The 27,740-nt window shown below is 54.5% G+C and overlaps 1 protein-coding gene across 1 annotated transcript in view; it reads left to right on the forward strand.

Annotated features, from left to right (window-relative positions):
- Positions 1-4,771: 4,771 nt before the first annotated feature.
- The window catches only part of PAK3 (p21 (RAC1) activated kinase 3), a 70,262-nt gene continuing 47,293 nt past the window's right edge, over positions 4,772-27,740 (forward strand). The window contains exon 1 of the mRNA XM_084294158.1: positions 4,772-4,906. The gene's annotated coding sequence lies outside the window, so the exon portion shown is untranslated. The remainder of the gene's footprint in view (positions 4,907-27,740) is intronic.

Genomic DNA, 27,740 nt, shown 5'->3' on the forward strand with positions numbered 1-27,740 from the left:
ACAGCGATGAGAATGGTGAAAGGGTTCTCTCCCCTAAAAAAGTAACCACACTGAGGGCATGTTGGAGGCAAGGCTGATTCAGGCTCTGGTGATTCCTCTCTGTACATGTCGGTTTGTGTCTGGCATGTTTTGCGTTTACTATTGTTATGTGGTGATCTCATAAAGCTCAAAGTCCTTTTTCTAGTTCCTGACAAATTGTTTGTATCACCCAGGTGGTGTCAGTCCTGCTGCTCTAGCTGACTTTAGGTACACCAAAGATAAGAGATGCTCCTTAGATAGTGGAGTTGATGTCTGTCTGCTATAGCCTGGAGCCGTCGGTTCTTTAGCTCAATGGCAAGTACTTGGCCTGGTCAGCAGTTGGAGAGGTTCCCACCTGTTAACATTGCAGGTCACAACCCCAGCAGGCTCAGGAAAGGTATTTTCGAAGTCAAGACACACATTCTCCAGCATGCTTGATCTCATTTTGAGGCTTCAGCCTAACGTCCTGCTGTGGAAGTGCTTTAAGACCACAGACAGCCCTTGTCTCCAGTCTTCCAGCTGCTGGAAGGACGCTGCCCTGAACAGGCATGGCTGTGACATGTAGCTGTCATGGGGTGTTCTCCAGGCAATCCAGTCTTTGTTTGTGGAGTGGGAACCACATAAAGACCTTGCTCGTCTCTAGCCCTTCTGGACTGATGCTGTCTGGATGCCTGTGGTACCTTTGCACTGCACCGCGTCAGTAACCTGGCATCTCCAGTACTCACAGGCTGCCACACAGCGCCCTGTGCTCGCCATCCGTAGTGACTTTGCTCAAATCCACCCGTGGTGGAGCTCCACTGACATCAGTGGGCTTGTCACAGCTGTGAAACAAGAGCTTCCTGAGATTATTAGGTATGTGCCACTCCTGTTCCTGTTCTGTGGTACAGTTACGGGACAAAAAAAGAAACAGAGTTGTTGGCCTTGGCCCTGATTGTCCTCAGAGTTAATCAGCAATAACTCCACTGATGGTATGAGAGCAAAACATGGGTGAATACACTCAGAACCAGGCCTGTCTGTGCTCCTCGACTGGAGGTCTGAGCAAATAGGGATGTCTTATTTGGAGCTAAGGAAGATTGATAAGTGCAGAATAATCCATATATGGAACCACTGTAACCACATCACCAGCAATAACTCTGTATTGCGCTCCTAGGAAGATTAATCTTATTCCTCAGCAGGAACTGATCTCGTATGAGATTAATTCTCAGATTCACAACAGTTGTGGGGAAAGTGGATCTTCGAGAGAGAGCTGAATGAGCAGGAGAAACCACACAGAAGAGAAACCAGATCCTGATTTCCGGGGACAGGAGAAGGAACCAGCAAAATGAAAGCAGCCTCAGCGGTCCCACCTGCTTTGAAGGAATCATTCAGACCCTCCCATGTGGAGATGCTGTGGCACTGTAGCTGAGGGTCTGGGATATCTTCGGGGTGCAAATCAGTCTGGCTACAGGCCAGCCAGAGGTAAGTCAGCACAGGCTTGGAGACTGTGGCTGGATTACCATGGGATGATGCCTGAGCTGCAAGAATGGTTTGCATATACGAACAATTTTTTTTGCTTGGATTATATTTGCTTGGATACAAGCTTGTGGCTCCAGGGAAATTTGGGGCTCACGGGGATGCTCCCCAGACCCGAGGCCCCGCAGCTGGTGCTCTGGGTGGCTGTAGCATTGGTGGCTGTCACCACCACGTGGCGGTGTCCTCATCTTAAAGAGCCTCTGGGGTCTCATGGGGGACTTGGGAAGCTTCTCTGTTTCAAAGTGGTTCTGCTGATCTTGCCCTGAGATCATTTTCTCTGTGGGATTTTACACAATGAGGCTGACCAGAGCCAGTGGTGCTGGTGCGTGTCCCAGGCAGGCGCCGTGCTGTGGGGCTGCGGTCACTGGGAAGGACGGGGCCCCGCGGGCTGCTGTGCACCTGGAGGTGGGCAACTTCTTTTTGTGCCTGACTGAAATTCTTGGGAAAATGTAGGGAGATGGGGATTTACGGTATCCTTAACCATTAGGGGGTTTGTTGATGTCACTGGCCTTTGGACCAGGCCCTTGTTGTGTGCCCAAAGCTTTGTGGGGTCTCTGTGCCAAGGCCGTGATGCCATGGGGAGCAAGGCCAAAATCCCAGTTCTCAGAAATGCGAGCAGTGTCACACCTGCCTTTAGGAAGTCACCTCCACGTGTGTTGGTCTGGGATGCTGCGATGCCATGGTCACCCCACAGATCATGAATCAGCCTCTGGTGGGCTTTGTACTCGGGTACACGGGTCATCTCTGCTTGTGTTAAGAGGAATGTTGTGATGTGGCGGGTGTTTGACGGCAAACCAGGCGGGGCTGGGCTCCACTGCTTATCCCCCCGACCCCTGCCCCTGGTTCTGCAGGGAGCTGCAGCGGGTCCTGCCACAAGCCGCCTTCAGGTAGGGCTGTTCGTCCTGCTGCGCCTGTCGGAGGGTGATTTAAATTGCAGTTTCCAAAAAAAAAACACACCAGCACAACAGCTGGGAGTGACAGCGGGGATCTGTGGGAGGCAGCACTGCTCGGTTAGTGCACAGGCAGCGCTGCAGTGCTCCCTGCCTCGGCTTCCCCAAACTGGAGGAGCAGCGCTGCTGGGCTGCCCGGCCTCTCGTCAGAAACGTCGCTAATTACAGCTCGGGCAGTGTTTCAGAGTACAGCCGTGAGCGGTATCGGCGCTTATTGCTTCCCTGTTGCGAAACCCTGACCCAGCACGGGGATCTCCTCGCAGTCATTCCCATCCCTTTCCGAGAAGCCTGATTTGTGAGCCCGGCACCTAACGTTGTCCCGAGAGGTTTTTGTTTCCTGCGATCAGCTCTGCCTCTGTCGTAGCTTTGAATTTTATCTCACACGGCCCCACAGAAGGAGAGCAGCACGTGCAGTTTTAGGTTCCTGGAGGTGGGTTGGATCCCGCTAGATTGTTTATAAGTTGTGGAAATTCAGCTACGTTTTAATGAGGTGTAGCCGTGGCATTATGAAATGTATCTATTAAACGCAGTCCTTAGTAGTTGATTGGTATCTAATTGGCATATATTAATATTCTTATTGCATCTCAGTGAAATCCACAGCTGAAGCATTAATTTTGAGTAGGAAAAATATGATTTGAGGTAAAAATATAAACTAAAAGCACAGCTGCTCTTAATATGAAGGCTTTATTAATAAACTCTTACCCTGACTTCAGCAAATGTTTACAGTACATATTTTTAAAACAGACAAAGATGACATAAAGGAAACATTCTGTCAATTGTTTGCTGTAAGACTGATAGTTATCTACAGATAACGGCGGTACGATTAATAGTTATCCACAGAGGTATTTCCCATCTCCTCTTCATCCTTTTACAGGAAAGCCTTTTTCACAAGCGATTCCTCAAAGTGAGAGCGGGCATTGGCCTCTGGGGGTTGGTCGCTGGGTCTGCAGTCTGGCAGCCGAGCTTCCCCGCGCTGCGGCCACCATCCGCGAAGGTTTCGGGCAGCCCCAGCGCATGGCGACTGCAGCCGGTGGTAGGTGCCCTGTGAGTTCACTGGGAATGGGGTGAAAACCACAAGCAGGACAAGGGGAAGGATATTTAACGAGGACAACAAGTTCCCTGGGGCGAGGAGATGGCGCGTGGCTGGACCCCGTGTCCCCTGCCCCAGGCTGCGTCGCCACCCCGGGCACCTTCACCGCTCGGGGCCCGCTGCGGTGCCGCTGCTCCATCCCTGCTGGGCTCTCTGCACCAGGCCCTGTGGCCAAGCAGCTGGGGACCCCTGGGTGCTGGAGGCGGCCGGGCCCGCTGCCATCGCTCCGTGCCGCCCGGTGGTTCCCGGCTCGCCCAGCTCCTTGCCAAGCGGGGCTGTTGACCGCTCCGGCACTGCCAGACGGTCCCCTCTGGTCCCCTCACCTCTCCTGCTCCCTCGGAAGCCTTCACGCTCCCTGCAGCCCTCCGGCGGAGGGGCTCCTTTCCGTGACAGCCTCGTTAGGTGGCTATCAGGAGCTGTTAGCAGGAGCTGCCACCAGCCAGGTTGTCACGACAACCGGGCGCCTTCGGAGCCGCTGGGAGAGGTCTGAACCTCAGGCGAGGAACCAGCCCCGGCTCCCCGCGGATGCTCACCCGCAGCCAGCGGCTGGGAAGCCAGCACGGGCACAGCAGGCCCCCAAATTTAAGGGTGGGCTGCCAGCCGCCCTCCCCGGCCCCGCTGCGGGATACTCAGGAGCCTCGGCTGCAGAGCCGGGGGCTGGGAGCTGGGAGCTGGGTGCTGGGTGCTGGGAGCTGGGTGCTGGGAGCTGGGTGCTGGGAGCTGGGCTCGGCCCTGCTGCAGGACCAGCTCCGGGGCTGCTGCTGCGTGCGGGAGGCCCCCGGGCCCCGCGCTGAGCCCCGCTCAGCACCGCGGTGCGGCTGTCCCGCGGTGGGTGCCGGCTGCTCGATGCCTCCCCTGCTCTCTCACTCGCAGGCGGCCCCGCTGGGTGCTCGCCCCGCTCCCCGCAGCGCTGCCGCTCGCTCCCTGTGCCCGCGGGGCGCAGCGCTCCGGGGCCGGGGCGCCCCCAGTGCCCCCCCCCCCCCCCCCGGCCGCTCCCCGCCCCGCCCCGCCCCGCCAGCTCGCGCCCCCCGCGCCGCCGCGGGCCCGCCGCAGCCGCGCGGGGGCAGCCAATGGGCGCGGCGGGCGGCGGGTGACGCCAGGGGCTGGGGGGGCGGCGATTGGCGGCCGGCGGGCGGCGGCGGCGCGCGGGGCCGGGCCGGGCGCGCGGCAGATGGGCTGCGGCGGGAGGGGAGGGGAGGGGAGGGGAGGGGGCGGCGGGGCCGGGCCGGGAGGAGCGGGGGCAGCGGCACCAGTATCACCAGTACCGCCAGTATCACCAGTACCAGCAGTGCCAGCAGCGCCAGCAGCGCCAGCAGCATGACGGCGGTGGCAGCAGGTAACGGCGGCACCCCGCGGGGCGGGCCGGGCCGGTGACACCTGTGCTGGGGCGGGGGCTGCGCTGAAATCATTGATTTATTATTATTATTATTATTATTATTTTCCCCTTTTTTTATTATTATGATGATGATTTTTATTTATTTTTTTTTATCCGCTGCGCTCGCCCTGGGAGGAGGCTGCGGAGCGATCGCGGCCCCCAGCTGCCTCCGCTGGAGGCCTCCCGGCTGTGCCCCCCCCGGCTGGGGCTGGGCTGGGGCTGGGGGCTCCCCGCCCGGCCCGGGGACAGGCTGCGGCCCGGCAGGACGAGGCCAGAGCCCCCCCTGCTCCTCCTCCTCCTCCCCCACCCCCGTGCCCACCCCCCACCTTCTCCCGGGGCCGAGGGGGCCGGGGGCAGCCCCTCAGGGGCCGTGAAGGAGGGCAGTGGGCAGCGGAGGCCTCCCAGCAGCTCGGCCCCAGCCTGGCGGTGGGGGAGTCTCCAGGGGGTTTGGGCAGCGGGTGCCCGGTGGGGAGCCACGAGCAGGAATTTGGGGTGGCTGCGGGATGGGGTTACAGCTGCTGGAGCCCAGTGAGCCGGGACATGGGCTGTGCACGGAGCCCGCCACGAGGTCATGGGATGGGATGGGATGGGATGGGATGGGATGGGATGGGATGGGATGGGATGGGATGGGATGGGATGGGATGCTCGAGGCCTCCCCGGGCACAGGACCAGGCAGAGGAAGTGCGGTGGGTGCTGGCTGCACGGCTGTGTCTCTGCGCCCCGACCCACGCGCACGGCGCCTCTTCCCCAAGTGGCTCCGGATAACTCCAAGTGAGTCTGAGGAGCTGCTGCGAGCCCTGAGCTCCCGTTACAGGATTAAGTTTCCCGGCTCGTAGGCCACCGCTCGCAGCAACAGCCCAGGACGCAGCTGTGGGAGGCATTGCCCGGGGCGAGCTGCTCCGGCTGTCCCGGGCACCGCGCTCCCCTCGGGGCCGCAGCACGGCCTCGTGGTGTGGCTGGCACAGGCTTCGTGCCCTCGGCACCAGCAAGCCCCGTGAGGCTGGGTGAAATCCCGGTCCCACTGAGGCTGGTGAGTGTTCTGCTGTTGGCTGTAGTGGAGGACTTCATCTCGCACAGCCTAGAAAAAACTTGGCGTGAGGTCATCTTCCTCTACCCCCAGTATTTCTTGGCGAGGCACAGGTGAGAGCGCTTCGGCCCTGTAGGGTGCTGCCCACCCCAGCTGGTTCCTGGCCTGCCTGCTTGGTGGTGGTCCTGTTGCAGGTGCTGTTTCCTCTGCCTAGAAGCTTCCTCTTTTTCCTTCAGTGGTTCAGTGGTGACCCTGGATCCAAGTGTTCCTGGAGCTGATGGTGAGCTGGGGTCAAACTCCTCCTGGAAGCTGGAGGCCTCTCAGATCTGCCTTCGGCTCCTTTGTTTCAGCTACAGCTGCACAGAGCTCCCTGTGGGGGACGTGTTGCCAGATTTGCCTTCCAGTCCTGCTCTGAGTGGGCTCCCTGTGACTTTGGGACGTTAACAAGGCTTTTGGTCTGTGCCTACCTGCTTTGAGCACTAACTTCTGCTCCTTGCTGTGCTACACAGCGGGCATCCTCGGGCCTGGGCAGGTGGAGATGCTTGTCTCAGACCCGCTGTCATTGGTGTGCCTCCTGCTCCTGGGGCTAATTGTGTGTTGGAAAAAATACGAGCAACATAAGGATGGATGTGTCTGTGGCTCGTTAGTGCTTTGTCTCAGTGCTTTGAGTTTTGGAGATCTTTTCCAGGTGCGATCAATGACAGGGTGAACGTCAGCAGCTGCGGCTGCGTGCAGCTGACAGCACAGTGGGGTGTGCTCTGCTGGGGGCAGCAAAGGCACCCCCAGGTGGCACGGTGCCTCGGGCAGGGAAAGTTCGCTCTGGCACAACCCCTGGCCTTGGGGCTGTCCTGAGGCGGGGAACGGGCTGCAAGGTGGCAGCGTGGGACGTGCCAGGTGGTTCCCCGTGCCATGGGGTCGCTGCACGGCGTCCGTGTGGTCAGTCCCATCAGCCGGGGTCTCGGTGGGGAGCTCTCACGTCCCCAGCTAGCAGAGCTGTGCCTGCAAGGGTCAGATGGCATTGTTACACGTTCAATTATCTCATTTCCTGATGTTTTTTATCGTCAGTTGTCTACCTAGTGACGTGTTGACAGACACAACTGATTCTTGCCGGATCCAGAGCGAAGTGCTGCTCTGCCCCGGAGTTCTCCACGTGGCAGAGCTGGTGCAGGACACTGCCCTGTAGCCCTGCCTGAGGTTTGGGATGAGGGGAAATGGCAAAGCTGAGGTTGGATACACCTCCTCTGCCCCGGTCTTGTGTGCGTTTTCCTCGCCAGCAGAAGCAAATGAAGGCAATTTGGATCCCGTGATATCTTCACCACTGTGTTCAGGACGTTTTGGGGAGGAAGTTGAAGAGCTTCTTTGTAATCCCAAGAGCAAAAATGTGCTTTCTCAGAGACAGGGAAGCAAAGCCCTCGACTTCAGCAAGGGATACCATGTGTGTGTGCTGGTGATAGGCGTGCGTTGATCAGCTCACTGCAGGTGCAGTTTGCCCTCCTGTGAGGCACCGCATCGCAGCGTCCCTTCTGTGCTGCCATGGATGCCCCGTGATGAATCCACCATTTCAACACCACAGAAATTGGTGCCTGCGCCTTAGTTGGGAAGGGCACTGCAAAGTACTTCTCTCGAGGGCTGTGAAAGGCCTCGTGTTTTCCTTGCTCTGCCTCCTCCTCCTCTATTCCCTCCTGTGAGGGAGAAAATCCTCTAGATGAGCCATTTCCCAGCGCTTCCCTGCGGAGGATTTTGCTTCGTCCTGCAGTGCCCAGATGCCAGCTCGTGTTTATCAGGTGTGCCCAGCCCCTCCCCAGACGCCACGTGGGGCTGCTGGTGTGCAGTGAGCCTGGGAGGGAGCAATGGAAGTCGCACAGCTGAAATCCTGGGCACTTGCTAACGTTGGTTTTGATGTCTCCTACCATCACGGGCAAGAGATTACGGACTTGGATTTGGGATGCACTTGTAGTGTCACCAGAAAAGCTGTCAAATGTGTGCTTGCAGAAATGGAGGCTTGGAAAGTGCCTTTAATTGTGATTCCGCTCTGCTCAACACAGATTGTCATGCTTTGAGCTCAGGTTTGTTTGTATCAGGGACAGACACCGATACCACAGCTCCTGTTGGGGCATGAATATTTCAACAACTGAAACGATGCCTGCCTGCTCCAGAAAAGAGCTGCTTACACCCTCGTTTGATCTTTTTAGTCAGCCTAGCCAGCTCAGGTTGGCATCCCAGTTATTTATTTCCTCCAGATATGGTCTCTGTTAGCCATGCTGTGCTGTTGCTCTCCCCTTTTCATTGCAGAGGGTCTGGGAACTCAAGTTGGGAAGAGGTGAGATTTCTAGCAAGAAAAAAAGACTACAGCAGCCAGAATTTGCTTCCTGTTTAGCTTATTGCTGAGAAGGCACCTGGCTTGCATTTTGTAGCGTGTGTGAAACACTGAGGTGGGCTACAATTTGAAAGTCTCTGGACTAGCAACCCGAGGGAAGAGTCTCCTTTTGTTTCTGCCCCACATCCCGCCCCACACCGCCCTGTGCTCTTCCGTGCTCTGTCAGTCTCCCTCCTGCCTGCACTACAGGAACGCAGGGTCTCCCTCATCTGTGACACCAATGACAAATGTCTCCAAAGCGTCTCATTAGGGATCACTTCCTTCCTGCAACCACGATCCGTAATGCTGGCAGCAGCTTTTGAGCAGCTCGCTCCTCGTGGCGTGCCCCGTCCTCTCCTCCGGTGCGCAGAGCGCTGCGGGTGGCCGGGGTCGGTGCCGGGCTCCTTCCCATGGTGAGGGGGAGCAGTAGGAGCTGGGGGCTGAGGTGGTTTCCCGTTCCAAGTTTCGGTGTGGTATTTCTCTCTTTAGTCCCGTAGTGATGCTAGAGGTTAGTTACCTGTTCCTCGAGTGTTTTTGTTGTTTCATGCTGTTGGCGTTGTTTTCAGTCAGCGTGCAGGGCGCTCTCCCTGTGAGGAACGCGGCTGTTGGAGCGCTTCTGAACGTCCTTGTGAGCCAGGGCAGGACTTAGTGAGTTACAGCCACCTGCGTGTCCTGGGCCAAGTATCTAGTGAACGTAATCCCAAAGTCAACACGCAGTAAGACTTAATTTGGGGCAAGGAGAGGGAAAAATGATGTCCTTGCATATTCTGGTAGCCTTTGGCATATAAGCTCGCATTAGACTCATGGCTTCGGTTGGTGGGTTCATCAGGCAGGAAACTCCTTGCAGGTATGCTCAGATCTGCCCTGCAGGGCTGGGGAGACCCTACGGGGAGCTCTGTGGAGCTGCCCATGCCCCGAGTGCTGGTTCCTTTGCTGCAGAAGGGGTGGTCGGAGCTGGCCACGCTCCCTCCCCGCGCGCTCGCTGTGCTCCAAGCGGTGGTGCCAGAGGTCAGCGCGCAGCGGGTGCGTGCCTCAGGCTTTCCCTGCGCTTGCAGAGAGAGGATCCCAAAGCAAGTTTTTAGTAAAAGATGTTTTAAAGGTTTCCATTGAATGGCTAGTCAGCTCTGGGATAACAGCACCGGTGTGCTCGGCAGGGGCTGGCTGCTCACGGGGCTGCCTCAGGCGTGCTGCTGAGGACAGGCCCTGCCGCTGGTGGTCCACGGCTCCCCACGGTAGCTGCAACACCAGGGGTGAAGTCAGATGGCCACAGCCGTCAGCAGGGAGCTGGCAGAGCAAATAAAGGTACCGGTGAGCAGCAGAAGTGACTCGTGTGACTCGGGTTTTGTGTTCTGACCCAACTGAGGGGAACAGCGCGTTGGCACGACGCGGAGCTTGCAGACCGAGGCCTGTGGGCGCTGAAATAACTGTGGGTCCACACCACTGCACGCAGACAGCTTGGGGTGGAGTTCCTGGCCTTTTCCAACGCAGAGCCCTGGCATTTCCATCTCGCAGCGCCAGCGGAGCCCGCTGCCCCAGGGCTGTACCTGAAGGAGAGGCCTGCGGCACTGCTCCTCGGCACCTGCCCGGCGTTAAACGCAAGGGACTGGGAGGTGCTCGTGCTTGTGAGCAGCAGAAATTTGGTCTTTCCCTGGTACGTGTCTGGGAGAGGTGTCCCTGCGTGCATACATCTCATATGCAAATGTGTTTTGAGTCGCTGCGCGTTTGGTCTGTATTTAGAAGAGGAGTAGTTTGGAGAGAGAAGCCTCCAGGAAACGTCGATGTGTGCGAGCACAGTGGCTGCGGTTTGGGGGGGAGGAAGGGGTGGGAATGAGGGGGAGGCTCACTGAGGTTTGTCTCTTCTCTTGTAGCATTTTGGGAAAACTCCAGCCAAGGCCCACATACAGTCAAATGAATCAGCCTCCCGTTTTGCCATAAGTAATTGGCAGCTTTAGCTGCAATGCAGTTTTGATGTATGGCTAATGCACTTTTCCTGGGTTGATTGAGGGGAAACACTGCAGTAGCTGCTTGATACGGAGTTGGCCTTTGTACGGAGCCTTTGAGCTACTGGGGAGCCATTGTAGGCTTCTCCCTGAAAGGCTGGGATTTGCTGCAGATTGTGCTCGTGCTCGAGTCTTAAGGCTGTCATTGCTGTTATCAGCTGTAGAAAATACATTTCTTGTTGCATACAGGCATAGAGGGCACTCTAAGCTGGCGCTTGGCACAGGATTTCCGTGGAAGAGGCTCGTTTTGTAATAACTTCAGCAGAACATTCGTGTTCTCAGAGGAGTGACTGTTCCTGTCCTGACAAATAAAGCATTTTGGCCTTCTCCTACTTCTGTAGCAAAACGAAATTCACTTGTTTTCTAAAGCATCTGGTGCCAATTCAGACTCAGAGCTTTCTGTGTCTGCTGTAGGATTTCCAGTGGGCTCGGAAAACTTACCAGACAAGCTCAGCATTCACCGCTGGAAGGATCTGGGGTAACTGGAGGGCTTTCTTGTCCTGGAAACAGGACATGTAGCAGTTGCCCTTGGCAGTCTAAGACTTGCCAAATGCCTTTTATTTCCTGTTGGAAGCATAGCTTTACATGGAAGGACTGTATTACTTACACGACTCCGGTATCTGTTGGTAAATATTGACTTTAATAACATACACTTCACCTTAGCAGGAGAACAACAGTGAGGGATAAATGCCCAGCAGTGAGACGTTGGTGTTCTGCACAATGCTTTGTGAAGACCACACGTATTATTTTCATGTAGCATTTGAAAATACATTATAAACAAGTTACTTTGGGGATCCTGTAGTCATACATGTGACTAGTCAGCCTTGGCGTTTTATTCATGGCCGGGGCTTTGCTGTGCTAAATGCTGTCCAAACAGAGGAAAAACAAGCCTGGCCTCGAGGTATTCTTCCATGAGATTGCCTCGTGTGGGCAGCATGTGGCCTTCCTCCCCCCAGCCCGTCTATGGGGGAAGAAAACATTCCCAGAGCGTGCAGATGGAAAGTCCTGGGGCAAACTCTCAGGTTGTCTCCGCAGCATTTTGCACCAGAAATGAAACACAAAAATGTCTGGTTTTGCCTGCACCTTTGTAGGGAGCAGAGGGGGGCTCCTGGGTGTTTAGAGATGGAAACCTGCAGAAAGCAGAAGGGCGTCTCCTTCCCCTGCCTGCTCACCTGCACAGCAGCACTGCTGCGTGTTTGGGTCAGCGCTCTGCGTGTAGCTGGACAGAGGTTATATCCAGACCAGCTGGGCTGAAGTTGGCTTTTTCTCTCCAGTTCGCTGGCCAAGTGTTTTCTGTTTTCTTCAGCATATCTTTAAATGGATGTTGTTTGGCCCTGCTCTGGAATGGAGCCGGTATTTCTACATGTAGGTAACCTTTTTCTTTCCTGAACAAGGTCATTGCATCATGATGCAGTAATCCTCTGCCTGTGGGATAAACCATCCTCTCTGTCTGTGTCTCCATCTCCTACTCTTATCTGTGTTTGTTCTCTCTTCAAGTGTGCATGGGGGGAGGAGAGATGAGGGGAGAGCACAAGTTCCGATTCTGGCCTGTTAAACTATGTTTAGAGAGAATAATGCATGGGTTGTGAGATGCGAAGGGCTGTTGTCTCGCAGAGCTATTGCTTTGATACTTTATCCACAAAGCGAAGCTCCCGAGTCTCAAGTCAGAAGAGCCTGGGGATGAAATTACACCTCTGCCAGGCTCTGACAGGTTAAACTTTACAGAGATGCAGGTAGCAAATTATCCGCCGGCTGAATTGCAAAGGAGGGCTTCTAAACGGGCTTTAAAAACCTGCCGAGGAGATTGAGTGGATAAAAATAGTAAGTTTTTGCATCCTTCTTCTTGTCTGTCGAGCTAAAAGCCATCTGCAAAGGAAGGACCGTGTCATTATCCCGGTGTCAGCCCAGAGGGAGCTGCGAGGTGGAGCCGTGCCGCTGGGGCTGGGACGGGGCAGCAGGGAGCTGGCGGCAGCCCCGGCCCTGCTGCCCGACCCGTGGGACTGAGGTGCCTCCCTGCTTCCCGCAGCTTCTAATTTGTCGTGGACGTGTCCGCGTGCTTTTTCCGGGGTCAATTTACACCACAGGGTAGCATCCGTGGCCAGCCCGAGGTGTGCCCGAGGAGCTCTGCTTCCTAACTCTTCGCTTGGTTTAGGGTGAGGTGGCGCGGCTGCCTGGGCGGCAGGGGCTGTGCTCGGCCACCCGGCGGGTCCGTCCCAGCCCTGTGGGGCCGTGTAACCCGAGGTGCTGCCACCTCAACCCCATCGAGATGCCACTGATGTAATTTCAAACTGTCTGCCCTGAGCGCCAGCCAAGGCGGGGAGGCTGCGCGTGCGTGAGGCGGGACTGGCCCTGCTCCCGTCTGTCTGCCCGGCCAGCAGGTAGAGGACAGGGCTCGGGTCAGGAGGAAAGCGGGTGCCTGAGCAGAGAAGGCAGAGCAGACGTCGTAGTGGCTGGTAACATCTTTCACCTGCTCCAAGGAAATAGCCCCTGAGTTGCTGTGCAGCTCCGAGGTCTCTTGAAGATAAGGACGAACAAGGAAGTTGAGCGATCAGGTTATAGGGGCTCCGCAAACTGCATAAAAAGATGCCAGGCCCTCACCGTGGGTGGATGTTACAGCGAGGGAGCTGTCACAGGAACGCATCTGGAATCGTGAAGCCTTGATGGGTGGTTGCTGCAGTGCAATACTTTTTGGCAGCTCGGAGCATTGCCGTGGTAGAGCACGTGTCCTAAAGCTGGAGGGGGGCTCCTGTAGCTGTCAGCAGGACAGGACTATGGCAGACACCATGCAGGACATGTTTCTGTGGGCATGGTTCTGCACTCACGTGCCTTTACGGCCATCAAAACAAACGTGTGTCTGGTTTGTAGAGCAAGCAGAAGAGCCTGGATGGGGCCGTGCCCTACGCAGAGACTCAGCAGTGCCCGAGCAGTCCCTGCTCCAGGCACTGGAGACACCAGTAACAGCCACCGTATCGTTCCAGTAATATTTTGTGCCTTACAGTCATCCCCAGCTTATTGTGTCCCAAAATCCAGGAGTCTTCCCACAGAGTGCATCGCTGACACCAGTTTTGTCCACGTTTCAGCTGCGCTGCCTCTGTTGGTGAGCCGGGCTCTGTAGAGTTTTGCCCAGTGTCCGAACGTTTTAATGGAGGAGGGGAAATTTCCAAACGAGATTAATTCACTGCGTTCTTCTGTCACTGCCTGTTATTAGAAAGACCCCAGCGAGTGAGCTCGTGCTGCTTCCTGCTTAATTCTTGGCTGGCTTCTGCTTAATTCTGGCAGAATTGTTGGGCCCGGCTTGCAAGGACTGACCGTGCTGTAGGTAAAACCCGTTCCCAGCACAACTTCCCAGCACAACTTTCAGAGCAGCACTGATTTTGGTTTCTTAGTGCAACTTGTGATTTGCTGAGTTCCGGCTGAAAGCAGCTTTCCCCGGTCCTTAAAGGGTCGTCCTGGACCCGCCTGTGTTTGCAAACTGCAGAATCACAGCGTAAAAGAAGTCCTCTAAACATGCACAGCCGAGTGCAATACCTTTCCCTTTGCACTTAGATTTAAAACCGAACGTCATAAAAACAACTTCCAGCGCTTTGATGTGGGCTCATAATTTTCTCATGGATGCTATTAATATTGCATGCCCCTTTGCTGCTCTGGGGCGGGTGGAAGCACTCGCTAGCAGCAGGCAGCTGTGAGAAAGGAGCTGTTTGCTGGTGGGGAGTGAAATTTAGGCCAGCTGTGGGTGCTGCAACCACATCTTAGAGGCTGTCCCTCTGGGCTCTCCCTTCCCATGCTTTGCCTGAGACTGCAGCGAGCGGAGTTTCTGGTACCCAGCATCCTGCAGCCTGCTGAGCTGCATTTCTGCTGTAATGTCCGTGCCTCATGCTCAGGCAAAAGGAGAGCCTGAATCATGCTCACGTTGGGCTCCTGTGGTGTCGCTGCAGGAAGTCGATAGCCCTCAACTCGAGGGACTCGCCTGGTTAAAGCCGTTTAACTGCGAAGCAGTCAGCAAGAAATGATGCCCTTGCTTTGGTTTGGGCAGTGCTTGAAACTTGGCATCTGCCCCTGCACCCTTTCAGCACAACAAACCAGAGCGAACTCAACACAGCGTCCCAGGTGAGCTCTGCATACAGGGGATGAGTTTCTTCCCGCAGGTCGAATTGTTTTGCAGTCGAGCTTCTGGGATCTGAATGGATTTTCAAACCCGTGTCAGAGCTCGGTGATGAGATTACTTCCAGCAAAAAATAACCCGTCACTGCTGCTCTTGGTCCGCGTTAGCTGTCTCACGGGGGGCTTCGTGACACAGCTGCCTTCTCAGAGGGCAGTGCTTATGAAAAAGAATGGCCTTTGGCCCAATCCTGCCTCCAGTTCTGTGTTCTGGCCTCAAGTTTTCATTTAATTTACGGGATTTAGGTTTATAAAATAGCTGTGTTTAATACCTGCATCAATTCCCATCTCGATGTGACACCTTCAAAATAGCATTTGCCACAGGAACGTGGTCTCGAGCCTTCTGATGCTTCCCAGCACACATCCGTCCTTTCTGTAGCTCCCTTTGGAGCTGCTCTCCCTCTCACAACCTTTCCTTTCCATGCAGAGCTCCTGAAGTAGGCATTTTGCAGCTGGCTGCGGGCGTTGGCCGGTCATCAGGGAAAGGGCTCCTGCCCTGGAGGTGTTTCCTTGTAGGCCAGGAGGAGAATGCCCAGTCCTGCCATCCCAGCGGCCTTTAGAAGAATGGAAACTCGGTTCTTGGAGGGCAAACCAAAGCTTCTGCAGTGGCTTAGGATGTGTAAGTGATTCACCTCCGTATGTACAATGTACAGACTAGGATCCTATATCGCACTTCAATATAATGCCCTGAATCTGAATCGGATCGAGGCACTCTTACAGCCCGTAGCAGCCAAAGGCACGTTAGTGCTGATGTAAATCCTAAAAGAGTGAATGATCTACCTGGGTAAGCACGGCTGAGATCCATCAGTGACACACAAACTCCTCTGATAAAGGCCCCAGCTGTCAACGGGGGTGAGATTTTGCTGTGCTGGGAACAGCACGAGCCCAGAAAGCTGGCACGGCGTCTGCCTGGTTGGCCAGTCGTGTACAGACACAGGCAGGCACCGCGTGGGATCAGAAGACAGGAGAGGTTGGAGCTGGGCTGCTGCTCGTCTTCCTCATACTTCTCTTCTGCAGAAACCAGTGGAACTAGTAAAAGGTGAAGGGGCAGAGAAACTTCCCTCTCCAGCTCACAAGTCGTCAGAGATGAATGCTGCACGATACGAATCCTGTTTCCTGCTTCAGGGATGGCAGGCCCAGCTCCTTCAACAACTGGATTTTTCCATCGCAAATACCAGAACCAGCGTTCAACCCGTGGTGCGGGCATCTCTGGGGAGAGGCCAGGACTCAAATGGGCTGTAGAAGCTCCTGTGCCTGTCTCACTCATAGAGGTGGGCTCTTGGTATTGCAGATATTAGCTTTGACCAGGCCCAGAAGGTAACGTGCAGGAGCGTGTGCTGGATAAGTGTGAGTAACTCCTGTTGGGCAGCTGAGTTCGGATGTCAAGGCGTGTGCGACCCGAGCTGGGTTCTCGGAGCCGAACACTGCCTTCTGTATGTTTCTGGAGCAGGCAGTAATTTTCTGCTGTGTTACTGAATCCCATCGTATTCCTTGAAAGCAAATGAATCGAGTTACGGCTGTGGTCGGTGAGAAGCTTCGGGGTAAGATGTTGAGGACTGGGAATTTAGCTGAAGGGTGTTGGAGGTGTAAACGCAGGAATGGTGTGGCTTCAGCTGGGGGCCTCATGTGAGGAGCGAGGTGTGGTGGTGTTCTCAGGTCAGGTGGGCATTTCTTTCGGAAGGAAGACTGAGATGAGCTTTGCTTTGCCAAAGAGAACTCGGAGGCTCTCTGTTCCATTGTCAGGTGGTGGTTGGTTGTTACGTGAAATCCTTGACAGAGAAAGGAATTTTTACGGTAGAAAGTGCAAGTGCCAGGTAAAACATGAAGAGATGGTGACTGGAAATAGAGCTGGGGATTTCCCTAAGAAGCACAAATTCCGTTTTCAATGCATGCTTTAATGCCACATCTTAGATTTTCCTTGATAGCATTCCTACTTGATAGTATTTCTAATCAGCAGGCCCTTATCCGTTCTCCACCAGTATTAGTTGCGGCTTAATGACATATTATAGTGGTTCTTTATCACTCAACTTGCCAAGTCATTTATCTCTTGGAAGGAAGGATGGAGAGGAGAATTTATTGCCTCTCTGTCCCTTGATGTTCTGCAGAGCCTGGTGCATTATCAGAAATGGCAGGCGATTGCACCCCTAGAAAGGGAGGTGTTGCACGCCGCCCGCGCTGATGATCCAGCCAAGTCGCTTTAATGCCCCGTTACACTATAGCCACAGAATTTGGTAGGAAGGGGATTAGGGAGATAGCTGGATAATACACAGGCATTTCTGCTGTGTACACACACAATGCTCACACGCCCACAAATTGGATTGGGGGCAGCTGTTGCCAATAAGTTTCCAAAGGGGATTTTTTCCCCGGGCACTGGTAGGTGAAGAGTCGAGGTGTGGAAATCCCGGGGCACCAGAACAACTGCACTTCTCTCTCCTGGGGACAGAGCTGTCGCTGCAGCAGGAGGAGAGGGAGCCAGGGAGGGGGGTGCATCCCGTGCCAGCTGCCCGGAGGAGCCAGCTCGGGTTTGTCTTTAAGAACTGCAGGCGCAGCTTTGGCTGCAGAATAGACTTCGGTCCTTTGAGTTGCAACGAAATGAAGGCAATTCATCCTGTCAGCCGGGGAGGAGGAAGTTCTGGGCTTGTCAGAAAAGTGGCGGTGGCTCAACTGATGCAGTTGTAAATCACCTGCTCCAGTGGTGTGGACGACTGGGTGTCAGGGCGCTCGAGCAAATTCCAGACTTTGCTCCAGTCCATTTTGTGCAGCTGGGTTGTCAAATTAAGTACCGCTGACTGCTGGAAGAGCTGGGCCTGCTTTAAATGCGTTGGCATCAAAGCTTAAATCATAATAAAATGTTTCCTAAGGAGAGTCTGGCCAGTGTCTTCAGCGGCCTCAGTCTGGATGAGGAGGCAGGAAGGCAGGCGGGGGAGTAGCTCCCAGTCCTGGTGTCTCCTCCTCACTGGTGGGAGCTACCGCGAGGCCAAGCTGCACGAACGTGTGCCCGGATCCCTTCAGTGGCACTTGGGGCCAAGTGACCAGATGCAGGAGGTGTAGGACAGGCACGTCTTCCCTCCTGCCAGCTCTCGGGGGGGAGAAGCCCCCCGGTTCTGCGTTTGGCAGAAGGGCTTTTGCAGAGCATCCCGCGGCTGCGTGCACGGTAAGAGCATGGGGCCCGGCGCCCTCCTTCCCCAGAGCCCTCTGAGGAGCTCCTAGGCCAGGATGGTTGCTCGCTTGCTACAGCTCGCGTGCTGTGCTTGGAAGCACTGGTTGGTGTTCGGTCCAGCATCGCAGATTCACGGGAAGGGCAGATCCAAACTGCCTGGGGCACATTTGTCAGAGAGCCACGATAATAATGGGAAATAACGGCCACAGCTCACCTTCTACCTCTTCCGAGCCCTCCCCAGCCATTAGCTAATTAATAACCTGCACAGGGTCCCTGGGAGGGGGCCAGCTGCTGCCTAAGGGACGGGAAACACCAGTTCCTCCATTTCGTCCAGAGGCAGCACCTTCTGATGGAGCCTTCCTGAACAGTGGCACGCTCCCGGGACAAGACTCTCGTGCAAGCTGCTGACGTTTAACTCAATGACAAATTCCTGGCCAGGTCCAGCCAGAGACCTGGGCTGTCCCAGGAGCGTGGCCTGTGTCCCCTGCATTGCCGTGTGTCCGCAGGGAGGCAGAGCCCTGAGGAGGCTTCGTTACAGCGGCATTGCAGCGGCTGAGCAGGGAGGGAGCTGAGGCACGTCGTAATTGTGCGGCTGGACGGAGTCCCCGCAGTGAGTCGGTCACAGAGCAGGGAACATCAGGTGTCTGGCACTTCTCCACAGGGAGGCAGGGTGGGGAGAGCCCTTTTCATTTCGGATCCCATGTGGATGCTGAAAGGCACGTTTTTAAAGGCCCTCAGCTCCCCTGGAGAGGAACGGAAACGATGGGGACACCAGCAGCAGGACCGATCAGTTTTGTGAAAGTATCAACACAGCTGTAGGGGAGGCTGCAAGGACAGAGGGGCAGTGCCTGTAGCAAAGGCAGGTTCGGTGAGTGCTGTGTGCAGGTAGAGCTGCCTGTGCAGACGGGCAGGGTGCTTGAACACCGAAATACTGAGGTAAACACAGCTGAGAGTGCTCACCTTTGTAACGTCTGGCAGGTAGGACGCAGTGCTGCAGACAGACTTGATTGTTCAGGGATGTTGTGGTTTTACACAAGGGAAAGAGGGGGGGATAACGCTCATTCTCCGTAGATCTTTATCTGCCCTGGGCCGCTGTGGTTGGTGGGCAGCTAACGAGTGCAGAAACACCAGGGCAAAAGCTTGTGCTGGCACTGCCTGCAGCTGGCAGCGATTGCTCCTCTCTGGAGTGCAGGAGACGCTCTGTGGATGGAATCCAGATGGTAGATGTGCAGTATCAGGCTCTACGTGTACAGGGACAGAGCCTGGGAGCTGGGTTGTGTTTCTGGGCTGGGGAGCTCACAGCTGCTGGTGGTGAGTGCTGGACAGCAAGAGGAGCTGGGCTCCTGGGCTGGACGTCAGGGACAGGTGGTGGCAGGCGTTTGTTTATCTTGGTATTGCCTCCATAAATTTATTAGGATGATTTGGACTAGTAACTTAATCTGTGCACTGATTTCCTCATTTACAAGCTCCTTGCAGAGTGGTGCCTGCCTTCTGGCCAGCTCAGGTGAGCTCTGCTCAGCTTCCCTGGCCGCGGCCGAGCGGTGCCTGGTTGCAGAGCACAGGCTGCGTGGCGCTCCGCGGCCTGCTGGCCTTTCTCTCCTCTAGGCCGAGAGGCCGAGGCTCGGCTTTTGGCAGCTGAAAGCCCAGGATCACGGTCCTGGCTCTGCAGACCAACGCGTGATTTGTCTAACAAGGGCACGGCAGGACGTCCCTGCTGCCCGCGGGGGGCCCGGGCTTTGCCTTCACACATCCTTGGGCACGAGGCTCTCACTGCTGGCACCTCGGTGTTTGGCCCCGGCGTGGCAGGCAGCCTGCTCTCGGTGTGCTGAGCCTTGGGGCTTGGCTTCACGCGGAGCAGGAGGATGATTCGGTCCCTTGTAAGAGCGGGACTGAGTCAGAGGGGGCGGGCAGCGGGGACATTTTGCTCGCAAAGGCAGGGAAGTGGGATTGAGGTGGTTGTTAAAGGAGTGTCCGGCTCCTCGGGCTGGAAGGGCCCGGGGAAACCTGATGCTGCATTGCTGGAGTCTGTTCCCTGACTTCGCTGGGGATTGAGTAAGGCTCTGAATGTGTTGAGGTCCTTGCACTTGTAGCCGTAATGCTGATAAGCAGAATTGAATTAAATGATAATAGAGGAAAGAGCTGTCTTCCCCGTGCTGTTATCTGGTTTCTCCTGATAGAAGTGTCTGCATCTAGGTTATTTTAGGTTTTATTTTGTTTTCCCATGGTGTCATACTCCCTTTAATAAATAATTTGTGGTTCTTTGTGACAATTTTCTTTACTCGTGAAGAGAGGAGATCCAGTTTCATATCCCTTCTGGCTTTGAGGTGTGTAGTTGCAAACAGCTTCTACCATCTCTTTTCTTTTTAGCATTGCCTCCTGTTTACAGTTGTGCCTTTACCTTGGGAGAATTTTGTTTAATGCAAGGTAAATATTTGCTTTTTTCTGGTACACCAAGGTTTTATTGCCTTATTTTGTTTCTGATGGCAAACAAGAGCTGTTTGAGATACAAGGAATGATTAATTTTGCAGAAGAACCGTCAAGTCTTAAAAGTGGGAGGATGCTTTCTTCCAGGTGTGGAGACTAAACAAACGGGATGGCTTTTTCACAGAGGCTGCTCTTAGACTTCCCTCTGAAATCCACCACAATGAGGGGGAAAAAACCCGCTGAACACTCGCTGCAGTACACCTTTGGCTAGTTTTCCGTGTCGTTTCTCCTAGCCCAGGTCTGTGTGCTGCCCTGGCGTGAGGCATGTCTCTGACCTGCCGAGCTGGGCGAGCACAGATCGGGACGTGAGCAAATCTTGTTGGTTGCTGTGACTTGTGTGGCCTGGGGCTGTGGCACACTGATGAGAAGGCCGGCGGAGGTGCATGCTGTCAGCATAAGCTCTGAGGACATCGCTGGGCTGTCGTGACACGGAGCCTTGCAGAGGGAAGGCAGTGGTTTGTTCTTGTCCTCTGGCCCGGCGTGGAGTTGTATTACAGCCTGCGGCACTCTGAAATTGCCTGGAGCCTCCCGTGCCACCCGAGGCAAGGTGGGGATGGAAATGTCCCACTGCAGGGAGCGGCGCTGGTGGCTCCTCTTCTGTCTGAGCAGGTGAGTGTCCCTTGTGACCTGGTAGGCACTGGCTGCTCACTGGGCTGGGTCCCAGCTCCTGGTAGCTGCTGCCCTTAGGGTTACGTCTCGGTGTGGCTCCTGGCTTCCCTGTAGGACTTGGGTACCTCAGGGAAAAGCAGGCATCTGCCAAAGGCTGAGGGTCGGGGAGGAGCTGACAAAATGCTGCTGGGCAGCCTTTCCTGCGGGGTGGGACCCACGGGGTGACCCCATGCTGCCGAGGACCCTTGGGTGGTAGTTCTGGGTCCCCCAGCACTGCCTCGGGTGTTCCCGTACCTTGGAGGGCTGGCATGGAGGCTGTAGGGCCTTGCCGGCTCCTTTGCTCTACAGATTTCTTTAACCAGCCTCGGGGTGGACACAGGGCCAGGGTGTAACCTCACTGGGGACAGGCTCAGTCGGTGGCGATTCGTGGATCGCAGCCAGCCTGTGCGACCTGTGAGCTAGTGTGCTTCCACTGGTAGTGTGGTCTCCTTTTGGCTGTTCCAGTTTTGTAATCAAAGCCCTTTGTCTTCTACGGCCTCAAAGGGGTGTAAATTTCGATGGCAGTGATAATATTTTGTCGTCAAGTACGTTCATGGCTTCATATTTGCACGGCCCTGCTGCCAAGCAGCGCGTGGCTCTGTGTGTCAGCCCCTGTCAGCATGAAGTGAGAACACCTCGGGTTTCGTGAGTTTGTTTTTTTTTTAACCAACAGCTCCTGTTTGCCCACTGACCTCAGAGCAATTTTAATTCTGCATTTCCAACGTGTGGTGGCATTTCTCTACTCCGGGATCGCCTCCTAGCACCGCAGCTGGCCCTGCAATCCAGCCGCAATCAGGGTGCTCTTTGGTGTGGTGGCACCGCGGCGCACGCGGCCGTCGGACGGCTGGCAGCTCCTCCTGCGGGCCCTGCCCATCACCAGCCTGCTTGTCTGCCCAGGCCGTGCTGCAGAGACCCTGCTGTGCACAGGAGCATCCTCAGTCACCTCGATATTTACGTCCTGGGGAGCTGCATCACCAGGCGATCTGCCTCTGTGCTCCCTGGGTTCCTCTGACCACGCTCTCCCTCCAAATGCCATCCTCTCCTCCATGCTGAGCGGCTGCTTCGGTGGCTGTGATGTTTGGAGGCATTTCCCTGGGGCTGGAGCCTCACAGCCCCCTATGGTAAGGCCTGGGGGTCTGAGGCTGGTGGGTGTTTCTCCAGGGGACCTGGAGTACCTCTAGGGTCACAGCTGGACCCTGTGGTGCACGGCTCTGTAACCGAAGCATTGACTCTTTTCTCTGCTTCGTGATTTTGCCCAGACAGTGGTGCCTTCAGACAGGTCCATTTTGTCTGAGATCAAACAATACATCAGCTGTTCTTGGGTTTGTAGTGGTTTTTTTAGACACTGTCCCTGGCAACAGCGTCTTGCTCATTTCTCATAGTTTTCTGCCACTTTCACCTCCATTTTCCTTTTCTTTTCCTCCTCAAGGACAGATCAGTGTACAGGCTCCATTTGTGCTTCTGTTGACCTTTTTCTCCTCATCAGTCCAGCACCTCCAGCGGTTTAATGCTTCCCCTTGCCTCTGCACTTCTTATTTTCTCTGTACCTTGGTGATATTTTGTGGACTTGGTCTCTTTCTCTTCCTCACTTGCCATCCAGGTTGTTGACCCTGTTGCATGTAGTATGTGCCAGCCAACAGCGTGAGGGGCTGTCATGTTTCTGAAACGAAACTGACTCTGGATTAGGTTCTTTGAAGGTCTCTGATAGATGTGGAGACACGGGCACCATCTCCCACCTACGTTAGCAGTGGCTGCCGTGTGGCTGTTGGGATGGCACCTGGGGTGGGTGAGCCTGGTGGCCTGGCACCAGGAACCCTGTGAGCTGGCAGCAGCCCTCCGAGCAGCTATAAACCACACGTTTATTCTATATTCATTTCATACCGTGTAAAATCCTGGGTTAATTTACTCCAATTTACTTTTAAGGCCTGAAATTGTTCTAAATGGAATCTATTTTGGGTCCTGTTGTCCTCTTTCCTCTTCTTCCCTCGTGTTTTTTTTTTTTTGTTTGTTTACTTGTTTCTATGCTTTTTGATGGTTTCTTATTTTTGCTGCTTTCTGTGACCCGACGGAGGATTGCATCAGTGTCAGCTGCTGCTCTGGGAGTTCGGACTTCTGCAGGGTTTTGCGTGAGGACCTCCAGCTGCTGGAGAATCACGTACTGAGCAGTGGAGGTGCTTCCCTTCCAAAGGAGCAGGTACTGCTGCTTCTGCACCCTCTGCGCAGAGACAGGGGCACGCCGATGTGTTGTGAACAGACGTAGCTTGGCGCTTGTCTGCTCCCATCAGAAGATGCCCGTGTCCTTTGGCATCAGCGACTTGTGAGGGCGCTCCCAGGTTCTTCAGATGAAGCTTCTTGGGCTGCACAGAGTGGCTGTGTGGTTTGTGCTGGTGGAAAGGTGCAGGGAACAAGAATGAAACACAGACGTGTGTAATACCTGCTGGCTGCTCCAGCTGCCGTTTGTAGCACGGACACGTTTCCAGAACTCCAATGGTCCCTGCTGGCTCAGGAGCTCTCTCATCCGGTGACTGAGGCTGGGATGCCCTCACGCCTGGATCCCACCACCTTCGGGGGAGGTCGTTTCATCCTGTGCAGGCCCCGTGTTCTTGGCCATGGGGTGCTGGCTGTAGGCAGGAGGCTCCAGACAAGCACAGGGGAAGTGTGAGCGGTGCCTGAACCCCTTTATTTCCATGTAGGTGGTCAGAGGACAGAGAACTGCCTGCCTGTTGTGATGCGGAGTCAGACAAGAAGTGGGAACAGGGCACTACTCTGGGGCAGAGGGTTTGCTTTGTGTTTGGAGCAACGCTAATTGCTGAACCCTATGACAAGATAAAAATACTGGTCTGTCGGGGTAGCCGAGAAAACAGCAGCTTCAGCGTGGGGCTCTTGTTTTGCTTTCTGCGTGTGGGTTTCATTTCTCCCCTGACCTATTTAAGAACAGCATTTGAGTTTCCTCTCGTGGTCTTCCCAGCCTTGTGCTCTGAAGCTGGGGTCTAGCAGGGACCTGGAACCGAGCACACAGCAGCCGCTGCGCTCCCCTCCGCCTGCCTCGGCCCCGCGGTGCCCCCGAGGCAGTCAGGCCATTACGCGCGATAAGATCACTAACGTAGCAGGCGAATATTAGATATATGAAGCTAGTCAACTGTAAATAAAAGGCCTGGCCAAGAATAAAAGGCAAAACGTTGTCCCTGGGGAGGCGAACGGGGATGTGAACGCCTTCCTGCCCTAGTGCCCTAAAGAGATGATGCAGAATCTGGAGCGCATCCACCTCCTGGGTGAAAGGCTTGTGACAGCCGGGCTTCGGTCACTCCTTACCTGCAGGCAGGATCCTCAGCTCACAAACCAGGGATTGCAGAGGCGAAATGAGCTGAAAGGTGCCTGGCAGGTGCTGGAAAAGGGCAAATGGCTCTCACCTACACTTACTGGCATTATATTCCTGCTCCCTTGGCTCTCCCACGGTCGCACAGTGGCTGCTGCTTTGGTTTGTGGGTGTTCAGTGGGGCACGGGCAGTGCTTCAGCACCACGTCTGTCCTGCTCGTGTTTGTCGTGGCACATCTTCTGGGAGAATGGCAAGCAGAGAGAAAACTGTGGAAGGGCAGAGAAAGCACCAGCCCCGCAGAGAATATGAGGAATGGGGAAACTGGTCCTTTTTTCTCCTTTTTCCCCCTCTCTTTCTTCTTCCAAACCTTGTTTGATGCTTTTTCTTTTTTTATATATATAAACAAAATGAAAGCCATCACAGGCAAGATGCCAACTGGCTTATTAAAGGCTGTCCTAATGCACTGGCTGGAGTTCAGCAGGAATTTAGGGTGCCCAGAAAGTACAAAGTCAGGGACTTTATATATACATTGAACTTTATTATGGAAGTCCCAGCAAGGAGAAGCTCCCATGGCTGTAGTTATAATGGCGAGAGAGAGAACAGCAGTGGGAGCAAGCTTAAACTTGCCAAAACACGGTTCCTAATGTCTTCTCTGCCCAGATCGATGACTTTTCTTTTAGCCCAAGTGTAGCAGGGGTTTCAAAGCTGTGCTGGAGAGTGGCCCAATTCAAAGCCCCTTGCTTGTGGTGCTGTCAGCCTTCCCCACAGGTGCTACGTGGTGCTGTGCCTGTGAGTGGGACACAAGCCCCAGTTGCATGCACACTGGAGAGGCACAAGAAATGAAGAAGAGAGGATAAAAGGGAGGAGAGTATGGGAAGGATGCTTGCAAGCTTGCTCTGATTTGGTGCAGGGAAGAAGCCCGGCTCTGGGTTCTGAGGATTGCTGTGAGCCTTTGCCTTTCCCCAGCATCGTCACAGCCCTTTGGTTAAGCCACTGCAGGGACGCTGCTCCAAAGCCTCCCAGCTTTCCCAGACGTTGGTAAGAAAGTGTGAGCTGGAAGCACTTTGGGGATGCGAGAAGGAAGGGGCCTGGGCAGGATCATTGCCACGCTCACGTGCTGAATTCACGGCAAGCGGACTGCTTGTGAGCATCTCTCCCTGCGTGGCTTACGGAGGGGATGGCTTCTGGTGGCTGTGGTCCTGGGCAGTGCTTCAGGACAGACTTGAAGTTGCAAACTCAAATTGTTGTCGTGGCTATTTTAATCCAAGTGGTGCGGTTTTTACTGCTGCTGTGACGTAGCCGTCCCCAGTAAGTAGCCTTTCTTGGCCTAATTTTGACTCCTCTTAGCGAGCAGAAGTGAATCTGAGACGTGAGCTCTGAAGTAAGAATAATGAAGTCCATACGGACAATTACTTCAGTGCATTTACAACAACTTAAATCTGCACTTCATTTTTGCACAGAAGCTTTCGTGTGTAGGCAAGGACGAGGGGTGCGAGCTGGTGGAGCGGGAGATATCTGATAGGCACGACTGGCTCGGAGACATCCTCTTCTGCTTTGCGGAGCCCTTCAGCTGTGTAAATAGAAAGCAAAAGGGGTGGAGCAGTAAGAATTTTGGGTTTTCCTCACATCTGAATGCCTTTTCTGGGTATTTCTTCCTTGCTTCTCATCAGCCTCAGGGAAATGTTTACCAATACTTTTAAAGGAGGCAGCCCGCAGGCTGGGAGCTCCCCGCTGGCTCTCGCTGGGTGGCGGAGGAGTCCCAGAGCCCCGGCCTGCTGGCATGCACCACCCGCAGCCCTTCCCTTTGTCAGGGGAAGCTAAATTCCTTCTCTGATCCTGGGAGTTACCTCAAAGTGCGTTTCTTAACATTTCAAAAGCCGTACACAGTGGGTTTGTGCTGTCGGTGGCCCTGCGGCCATTTTTCTGGCCATCTTCTTGTGCCCTGCTGCACTCGCTTCACCCGCTGGAGTGTACTGCCTCACTCCCTGGGCTGCTGCAAGGCTTAATTAGCGAACGCCCAGATCCGGTTTCAGTGTGGAAGGCGGCTTCTGTGCCCTCACTCCTTCCCCTCACAGGTCACGGAACCATCCCAAAGCTCATGCGGTTTAGTGAGTGGCCAGGACCCCAGTGTGAGCGTGGGTTAAGCGGATCTCTTTTGTTTTGATGTGATTAAAACACGCACAAAGCAAAAAGGTCGGGCCTCAGCCCCATCCCGGCAGGCTGCAGAGTTTGCTCTCCCTGTTTTTTCGCTGCTACATCGAAGCCTCGGTGCCCTTGTTGATATTACCTCGTGCACACAAGTGCTGCATAAGCACAGCCCGTAAACTTATGCCGAGCTTTGAACATCCCTGGCTTTCATGATGGAAAAAAGCCCATACTTTGCTTTTTGCACGCGGCTTTTTTAGTGGGACTGGGTGCTAGGAGTCTGCAGAGCAGCAGCAAGCTTCTGCCACGAGGGAAGCGGTGCCTGGAGCGGGTCGGGTGAAGGGACATCATGAGACAAGCAAGGTGCATTTTGCCAAGTGCTGCATCTTCACAGAATCACAGAATTTCTAGGTTGGAAGAGACCTCAAGGTCATCGAGTCCAACCTCCAACCTAACGCTAGCAGTCCCCACTAAACCATTTCCCTAAGCTCTACATCTAAACGTCTTTTGAAGACTTCCAGGGATGGTGACTCCACCACTTCCCTGGGCAGCCTGTTGTTGCGTTGGCAGTTTGTAAAGAAAGGGCCAACAAAATCGTTGAAAGAAGTGCAGTTAGGTAGGCTAAGGGTTTGGAGGGAAGAGATCCTGGAAGGCTGTCTATTGAAAAATTCTGCGAAATGAGAATTAAGCAGAAAGCAAAGCGTTTGCAGGTTATTTTCATCAGTTTCGACAGACTCCACTGCTTCAGTCTGCTCCCAGCATTTAGCAACTTAACTGGGGGACTCTTGGGGTCCAGACAAAGGACAGAATAATTTAAATCTGAAGAAATGTTTAGTAAAATAAGACCATTAAACTGACTGCTACTGCATTCCCATCCTTTTGTTCATTTATTTGACATTATTCCTGCAAATGAACTGTCAAGAGGGACTTTTAAACCAGTATTAGTGAGTCACTTAGTAAAACTCTTAATGCTGCAATTCATAACAGAAACTTGATTCTCAGCCTTGTGTTTATCCCATCTCAGAAAGTAAACAGCCACAAGTCCCTGTGACCAGGGTAGTTTTGCCTGGATACGGCCCGAATTCAGAATACCGCCTGCATACAGCAAGCTGCTTATGCGGGCCTGTTCAGAGGCCAGGAGTCACTTGTCACAAGTTTCAGAGAGTAACTTCTGAATATACTGGAGGAAATCATAAGCTGCATACAGGGTGTTTGCAAACAGAAGCAGGGAGTACATTCATCAAAGAAATTACTGCGTTTGAATAATTTTCTCAGCCCAGCGCTTGTTTACCTGCCTGTGAGGGGAGCGCAGAGGCCTAGTTGGCAAATGTGTGTATTGTGCTTTGAGACAGTCCTGTGAAAGGCAGTATGGCAGTGAGGCATTTCTTTTAGGGTTTCTAGGGCTGTAATTCCCCCCATAGTTTGTGTGAACACTGCCGTTTTTCAGGGCAGTTAGCAGAGGCGAGGAACTGCTGTCCCATGGCACCTGTGCGTGGTAGG

Source organism: Netta rufina, assembly GCF_964035555.1.
Source record: "Netta rufina genome assembly, chromosome: 12".
In the NCBI taxonomy this organism is placed as follows: Eukaryota; Metazoa; Chordata; class Aves; order Anseriformes; family Anatidae; genus Netta; species Netta rufina.